The sequence below is a fragment of the Impatiens glandulifera genome, chromosome 1 (assembly GCF_907164915.1).
Source record: "Impatiens glandulifera chromosome 1, dImpGla2.1, whole genome shotgun sequence".
Classification (NCBI taxonomy): domain Eukaryota; kingdom Viridiplantae; phylum Streptophyta; class Magnoliopsida; order Ericales; family Balsaminaceae; genus Impatiens; species Impatiens glandulifera.
In genome coordinates this window covers 64,645,539-64,655,203 of record NC_061862.1, presented here as the reverse complement: position 1 = coordinate 64,655,203, position 9,665 = coordinate 64,645,539, and the positions used below count along the sequence as shown (strand labels likewise).

General features: G+C 25.3%; 1 pseudogene; it reads right to left on the bottom strand.

Annotated features, from left to right (window-relative positions):
• Positions 1-5,302: 5,302 nt before the first annotated feature.
• The window catches only part of LOC124930258, a 49,717-nt pseudogene continuing 45,354 nt past the window's right edge, over positions 5,303-9,665 (bottom strand).

The window sequence follows — 9,665 nt, the reverse complement described above, 5'->3', positions numbered from 1 at the left end:
TTTATTACCACTTTTCATAATACTAGTTTAAAGTCTTATAAATATTTGTTGTATACTTATTGTTCTCACAATGATGAAGGAAAGAAAAACAATTTTTTTATATTTTTTCTATTGAAATGAAACTGTCATAAATATAAACTATTTTCACACTCTTAAATCTTAATAGTCACTATACTCCCATGTATAATGCATTAATTATTATTATAACTAGAAAGATCCCGTGCGATGCATACGGATAAAAATATATTGTTACAATGTCTCGCGCTTATTAAATTTGGTGTTTAATTTAAAATATAAAGTGTTATTAGCCTAGTTGGTTAAATTTGGTGTTCAATTTATTATGAAAATTGAAAAACCATCACTAGTAAAAAAAAGGTCAATATCAACGGTTTTTACTGTTGTTATTAAACAAAAAATGGTTAGTATTGAGTAATAATAACAGCTCAAAAAGCGGTTGACATCCGTTACTAGAGCCTCCGTAGGCATTGCTCAAACATGAAATATCAACCATTTTGGGGCTGTTGTTATTACTCAATAACAACCGTTTTGTGAGCGGTTGTTATTAAGAAATATCAACCGTTTTACATGCAATTGTTATTAAGCAATATCAACCGTTTTAAAAAATGTTGTCATTATTCAATATTAACCATTTTGTAGGCGGTTGTTATTAAGAACTATAAAAGTGGTTGTAATTTCTAAATTATAATGGTTGTTGACATTTTTTATTCCGAATTTATAAAAAAAATATTTCAATTATTTAATTAAAAATCACTTTAAAATAAATTTAATTATTTTATACAAAATTTCAAATGACAAGATAATTTTTAAATATAATTCCAAAATTAACATTAAAATAATTTAATTCCATTACATACAAATACTACATTTAAATAATAAAAAATTCATAATACAAAAAATAAAAAATAATAATTCGATATTCATCTTCTATCATCTATTTCTTCTTCCTTGATCTTCATCTTTTATCTCTTCTTCCTTGATCTTCATCTTCTATCTCTTCTTCCTTGATCTTCATCTTCTATCTCTTCTTCCTTGATCTTTATCTTCTATCTCTTCTTCCTTGATCTTTATCTTCTATCATCTATTTCTTCTTCCTTCAGCATAAACCTCATTTTCTTCATAATTAACTACCTCCTCTTTTTTATAATTAATTCCGTCCAAATTTAGTATACCTATATATAAAGACATTTACAACATAAATAATTTAAATTAAAGTTAATAATATAAACATTATTGGAGAAATTTGTTTAATCTATTTAACAACTTCTTAGTGTATCTCAAAAACCTGATTATACAATGATAATTTTATCTATAAAGCAAATGAGAAAGAAAAGCATTGATTTGAAGGAGGAGAGTTATTGCTGGGATTTGAGAGCATAGGATTGAGGGTTGAGGGATGAGAGAGATTGAGGAGTTGAGGGATGAGAGAGAGATTGAGGAGAGAATAAGTAATTGAGGTCATAAAAATAAAGGTTGTGGGAATAGAGGGGATTGAGGAGAGAAGAAGTTATCGAGGTTAAGGAGAATTAATTAATTATTTTGTATAACAACCCACGATTTTAATGATATTTTATTTATTTATTTTAATTATATATATATTATATTTAACCAATTTAATTACTTAAATATTATATTTATATATATATATATATATATATATATATTAACTATTAAATATTATATTTATATATATATATATTAACTATTAAATATTATATATAAATATAAATTATTAAATTTAAAATATTAAAAAAATATTTAATATCAACTATTTTTAAAATGGTAATATTATATATATATTTACTCTATTAAATAACAAATCAAATTAATTTATATAAAAATTTTAAATTTTAAATATTTTATATGTATATTTTATTAAATAAATATAAATATTTCAAATTTAATTATATATATATATATAGATATTTATTTTATTACATAAAATATGAAATTATATTATGTTTTTAAATTTAAAATATATTATCATAAAATTTTAATTTTTTTACTTATTATTATTATTATTTAATATTTATATTATATATATATATATATATATATAATTCATATAATTAATTATTAATAAATTCATATATATTTATATAAATAATTATTAATTATATTTTAAATTTAATAAAAATATATGATTATATATCTTTCCTAGTTTCTCTCTAATCTCTCCACTTATTCATTTTTTTCTTTAAATCTTAAATTTTAATTTCTCCTTTTTAATAATATTTTTTTATTCTTATTAAATACTAAAATTTATTAATATTTATATTTTTCACAACACTAAATTTTGTTAATATTTTTATTTTTACTTTCCCTAAAAAAATATTCCTTCGTATATTTTTTTTTATCTTATCTCACTTTTATTTCTCATATTAAATAAATAAAAATAACTCAATAATTACAAATAAATTCTCATAATAATTTTTAATAAAAATATTGAATAATTTCTTTTTTACTAAGAATAAAATTTATTCAAACATTTTGCTGCAATAATAAAATATAATATAACAAAATATATATCAGAATAAGTCTTATAATAACTGTTGATATTTCCCCCCTTTATATCAACGGTTTTAAAACGGTTAATATAGATTTGGTCAATATCAACGATTTTTTAAAGTGGTTGATATAGATGTGGTTAATATCAACGGTTTTTAAAATTGTTAATATAGAGTGGGTCAATATCAATTTTAAAATTCCGTTAATATAGATAAGTTAATATCAACCGTTTTAAGAGCGGTTGATATTGACCCCCTTTATATCAACGGTTTTTTAAACTGTTGATATAAAGTGGAGTCAATATCAACCGTTTTAAAATTCTGTTAATATAGATGAGTTAATATCAACCGTTTTTAAGAGCGGTTGATATTGACCCCCCTTATATTAACGGTTTTTAAAATGGTTGGTATTACCCCTTTAATATCAACCGCTGAACAAACGGTTACTATTTTTGGTTACTATTAATGATTTTTTTACTAGTGCATTTACCCTAAAAACATATTTTCTTTTTTTCTTTTTCCCACATATAATTCTAATTTTGTAATCTTTCATAACAAGTTAGACTTAGTAACATAAATAAAAATGCAGTCATAACACACAATTTTATAAAACGAGAATAAATCTCCCATTTGAATATGAATATGAAAATGCACCAATATTATTCAATCTAGCTAAAGGTCAACTATCTTAAGTTGGATATTCATGTGTATAATTTTCTAAAAATACAATATTTTTTAAATATATATTCATTGAGATTATAAGGGTATATATGTTTTATTAAGAACAAACTTTAAGAAGAATAACATTAATAACCCTCTTAATTCTTGAAGCTGTATAGTTTCTTGTTTGTAAGGTTATTTATTGAGAAAATCTTATGAAATATATTTTTATTAATTAATTTGTATATGATTATTGTATTATCAATGTAATCTTGTTTGGTTGGGATAGAATTAAATATTTGATTGGTAATTAGTGATAAATTAACATATTTGCATGGAGAAAATGGATGTGTAAATACAAAATTTTATTATAATAATTTTGTCTTTCAAATCCATGAGATTAATATTTCCCATATGAAGTTAATTATAAGGGATTAAAATATTTCTTATTTAAGTTCACAATATGCTTTAACTTTTTAAACCAAAATAATTTAAGTGAAGATATTTTTAATTATTATATTAAAATAACACATTAAATTACTGCCTTCTAATTATATTGTATAATAATCATTAATATATACTTGAATGGTTATAAATTGAAGTATTTGTTAAACTATAACACGAATATTTACTTTTTAATTTAAATAACTATCAGAAAATCATAATATATATTATATGCTATGCTTAGGATGAGTGTAATGTAAATTGGAGTTCAGTTCTAATTATTTTGTTTGTTTTATAAGTAAAACTATAAAGTTAAATTGGAATTCAAATTTTATAGAATTCAAATCAAATGAACATGGTTTTATAATTTCAAAGTATCATGTTCTTAACTAGCTCGTTCTTGTCCAATTAATATAATTTTTTATATCAATTTAATATAATTTGATATTTTATTAATTTTGTTTTTGTTTAACATAGTTTGCTCAAATTAAAATTAAAATGACTAGTTGTAAGTTGTAATACAATTTAACTCGAATCAACATGTTGATGACATTTTAAACATAGTATTTAGCATAAATTATACTGGCTCAATATATTTTGAACAACCACCAACTTACATATAACTAACCTGTTTAAAACATAATTTTTTTTTGTTATATATATATATATATATATATATATATATATATATATATATATATATATATATATATATATATATAATGATGTTTAATTTTCAAAGTGTTCGTATTGTCGGGTCGAGAAATATGGTTAATTTGGATATATATGTGAGTAAATGGATAATTGAGTCGGATTGTGGGTTGACTCATGCATAAATTTAAAACGGTTAAAAATAAAATTAAAAAATATTATATGTATGTTTTGAACTTGCAACCTAACAAAAACAAGTCCAACATTTTAACCAACTAGGCTAATAAGACTTTATATTTTAATTCAACACCAAATTTGATCAGCGCGCGACATTCTTAAAAATATAAGTTCAACTTTTTAACTAACTAATATATATAATGATGCTTAATTTTCAAAGTGTTCGGGTTCGAGGGCTGTGGTTAATTTTGATATATATGTGAGAGTAATACATACTTGGGTCGGATTGTGAGTTTACCCATCCTTAAACTTAACACGGTTAAAAATAAAATTATAAATGCTATTCATATTTTTTTTCCACTATTTTTATATCATTACTCACTCGTGCAAATGCACATACTAAATTTTAGTATATTAAAATGAGTGAATATTCTTCGCTTAGAAATGAGACTAATGGAGAGAATTCAAGACTATTCAATATTCATTTAATATAGAAGCACTATTCTTTAGTTAATCTCTAATATCTCATTGATGAGTGAGATACTTTAAACTTATAATATAAAGACTCATTCAACATATCTAATATAAATAATTTGTGACATAATAATTATAATTATAAATCCATAGTAGAAACGATGAAACTAAAAAAAATAAAAATCATAAACATCCAATTTTATATTAAGTAGAATTTGGAATTTGAAACTCAAATCCAATTCTAATTTTGTCGCCTTAGAATTATAAAAAGTATTGAATGTTTGTTACTGTCCAAGTTAGCTACAAAATAACATGTATAGAAAATGGTACACCTTCTAACTTATTATTAAATAATCCATGTTGGCTAGTATTTAAGGTTTGAATGCCAAAGTCAGACCAAATTTAACACTTTTATCGATAGACTTGGTATCCACTTCTCTAGAGATTTTGTAAAAAGTGATTTTGGACGCCATTCATGCTAAGTGAGGGCACGCTTGCCTTTCAAAAATTGTTAACTCTTGCCATAACCGAGGTTAAAGGATCGAGAGTGTGTTGGGTTCCAAATGCTCATTGGTCGAGAATCTGCGAGTTACTTCTCCACTAACTCCACCAACCGTTGTGTTTGTTAAAAGATTAACCGTAGGGTGGTACGATGGTAGGGTGGTACGATGCGCTCAGGAAGTCACCCTTGTCATTCCTACGTTATACACAAATAAAAAACATTAAAACATTGATTAATGTTTTGACATGTGTCGATCACCTCCACCGGTTGTTTTGGTATTATTCTAATAATATTGTTATAACCATAGTTAAACAAACATGTATAATATTGATTTGTGTTAAAATCAATCGGTATAACCCTGAAAAACCCTATTAAATAATAATAAATAAAATTAAATATATTGGGAGGCAATTTTCTCTGCTTATTTAGCCTTAGGAACAATTGGTATGAATAACAGTAGTCACTTCCCATTTAATAGCAAAGAGCTGAAATTCCATATCTAATCTTTCTTCTATCTGCTGCCGTCTCCTCTTCATACAGCCACAAGCCTGTCCTTCATGCTGGAACGTTCTGTAAGCTCTCTCTCTCCAATTGTGCATTCATAATTCCTACATTTTGACGATTATTTGTTGAGAAAAGCGAATGCATGAACATTATACTTTATTATCTTTCTCGAATTTGTTTATTAAGATCCATGGATTTTAAAGCGTGAAGAATTATGTTTATACATCATTACATAGTAATTTCTGAATCTTCAAAGCATTTTCATTCTTCTACAATCATCTTATCCGAAACACCCGTGGTGGTGTTGAATTTAGCAAAGAAAGAAGGACGAATGTTTTTTTGCTTTTAAACTCATTTTGATTACATTTTCATCTACTTTTCAAATATCTTGTTGATATTCCATGTCATACAATTTGTTGGCAATAATCTTCCATGAAAGTGGAAGAAAAACCCTAAGAATGCAGAAAGATGGGCGAAAATGTTGATTATTGTTCCTCGTATCTTCTCAAGAGAGGTCTTCCAACATCATCTCATCCACCAAGGGACTATAAAAGTTGGGATTTTATACCTGCTGACTTAAAGAGGAGCCTGAGATTCTCATCCATATCTTCATGTGGCATTGTTTACTTCAAAGAAATATTGGGTGAGAAAAGTTTATTTTCTGACTTAAAGAGGAGACTGAAATATATTTTTGTGTCTTCAATAATTGGATTCCACGTCCTTGACACAGTTTATGGGAAATGCACGTGTCATTTATGTGTATATCATAACACAGATAATTCACCATCACTGCCCTTACAATCAAAATAAATATAATAAATAAATAAAGTTTCCAATCAAAACAAAAACACCCTGATCAGCATCAGAATTTAGCTAGTATATCAATCTGGAACAGCAGACATAGCTAGGGATATCAATCGATCTGGAACTTACAGGTTATAATCAGCAGTGAGAGTGTTGATTTTTCTCTGGCTGAATATCTGGTTGGTTATTAGAGCTCCTCCTGAAGAGAGATCGATCGATGGCGATGGCGATGGCGATGGCGATGGCGATGGCGATGGCGATGGCGATGGCGATGGCGATGGCGATGGCGATGGCGATGGCGATGGCGATGGCGATGGCGATGGAGATGGAGATGGAGATGGAGATGGAGATGGAGATGGAGAGGGAGAGGGAGAGGGAGAGGGAGAGGGAGAGAGAGCACAGGACTTTAGTTCGGTGTTGGCTTTGGGTCAAATGTTCGATCGAGGGATTCTTCGGACAACTTCTTCCTCGCCATCCTCGCAGTCAAAGTGTGGGGGAGGGGAAGTTTTCTTCTTCTTTCTTCTTTCTTCTTTCTTCTTTCTTCTTAATCGTGACAGTACCTGTAATTTTTTTTCTTTTGCTTTTCTTCAAACAAGATATAAGATGTTTGTTTGGTTTTAGGGTTTGTTTTTCTTTCTTTCTCTCACTACATCAAACAAAACTATGTAAATAATTATAAATTAAACGAGGATAGTTTTTAACATTTGGAAGTTTTTTTAAAAAATAACTAAAATTTCAAATAAATTTTTAATAATTCAGTTTATCAAATCTCAATTAATTTTTTTTTATTTTATTAAACAATACTTTTGTTTACTAATTAAAATTTTCTTATGAATCAAATATCAAACAAGCTTCAAATTATCCCTTTTCATTATGTACGGAAGTGATTGCCACAAATTTTAATCAATTTTCTTATGCACCTATATACATCATTTTCTCTTTTCTTTGTTCAAATATGCCTTGTTAGCTTTAGGCTTATTTTTATGTTTTTAAAGTGTGTTAATGAATTTTTATTAAAAGATAATAATATTATTATTCTAAAAAAAAAAAAAAAAAAAACTTGTTTTTCATGTTATATTATCTAGTTTTATTTGATTAGTATCATATTGAATTAGTTTTTTTAATATAAAAATGCATGTTTGTAAAAAAGTAAAAATGCATATTTGTATCATAATTTTGTCAATTTGTTTTTCTTTTTTTTTTTTTATAAAAATGCTTTTTGTATCATAATTTGTCAATTTTGTTTAAAAAGTAGGATGACCTTAAGGTTGTTGGAAGTATATTTGAAACAATTTGGGTTAATTATTTAAATAAATTTTATTTAATACTTATAAAAAAATATAAATAAATAATTATATGACTAATTTAAATGATTGATGATAAAACAAACAGGCTATTAGAAGAAGAAAAAATTATATCAAAGAACAATAATTTAGGTATTCACTTCTTACATTTTATTAAACTAAAAGATATGTAAATAATAGAAAAGTTTAAAATATTATTGAAGATTATAATAAACATATTTAAATAATTGTGTAGAGTTTAGTATAGGGAGAAAGGTCGACGTTGATTCGCCGAAAGTGGCGGATTCGGCCGACTGGGGAATTGGGCCAAAAAGAGGGGAAAATACGAGTACCAGAAAAAATGCCGCATTCGCCGCCGCCTTGTACGAGCGAAAGGTGTGTTAGTACAATCGGAATTACTCTGGCGACAACGAGCAAGAGAGGATTGGTTGTAATCTGGGTTTAGGAGGTCTCAAATCCTCCCAAGTTGCAACAATGGAAAAGCTGCACCTACTTAACCATTTAACAGAGTCTCTCCTCTCCTTCCTCACCCACATGAGTAGAGGATAGGAGAGACATGCTATTTTTCAGGGTCTGATTCGGCTAATGATACCTCGATCCCGAAGCCTTCGGCCTATCTTATTGATAGGCGCCTTTATTTGTACAAACCTAACTTTCTGAATTATCAAATAAATTAAAATTTATATTTAGCGAATGATCCAAAATATTTAACAAAAATAAAACTAGCAATCATTTTTTTAATAGTAGTATTAAAATTTTATATATATTTGCTCCTATATAATTATTGTTCCCACAATTATAACGAATGAAAGGAAAACAATTATTTTATATTATTCATATTTAATTAAACTCCATAAATATCAATTATTATTATTACTCCCATGTATTATGAATTGATAAAAAAAAAAATTAATCAAAGTTTATTCTGGAAGTTAACTATTATTAGGTTTTAATTTATTAAGTTTATTTTAAAAAAAACCTCAAATTTTGTATTTTCAATTAATTATATTAACCGTGTGCAGAAATTTTAACTTAGTTTTAAGAAATAAAAACAATGTGACATCATGATTTATTTGAAAATTGGCTATATATAATTTAAATTAAAAAAATATTTAATATAATATTATTATAAATTCAAATTATTTATTTATATTATTGTAAAAAAATTCAAATAAATCAATAGAATTATTCTTGAATCTTCATAATTGTACTTATTTTTTTAAGCTGGTTAGGTTCAGGATATTTTTATAAATAATCGATGGATTATTTAAAAATCTTGATTGATGTTGAAAAATAAAATAAAATAGTATTAATATATGATGATAAAATAATTGTTTTTTAAAATAAATAGTATCTTACTATTTTGATTAATTAATTGATTGATTAAATACTAATTAGATTATGTTTTAATAATAATTTATTTAAGATTAGATTAACAAGATTTTGATGAGAACATAAATCCTAAAGATGTATTTTTTATTTATTTATATCATTATCTTAATTTTATAATATTAATTTATTTTTGTTTTCTTCAAATCTTATTATAATAAAAAAACTAATTTTATAATTTCTTTTTCCAGATAATGATATAATGATATAAATAAATTTTGTGTTTCATCC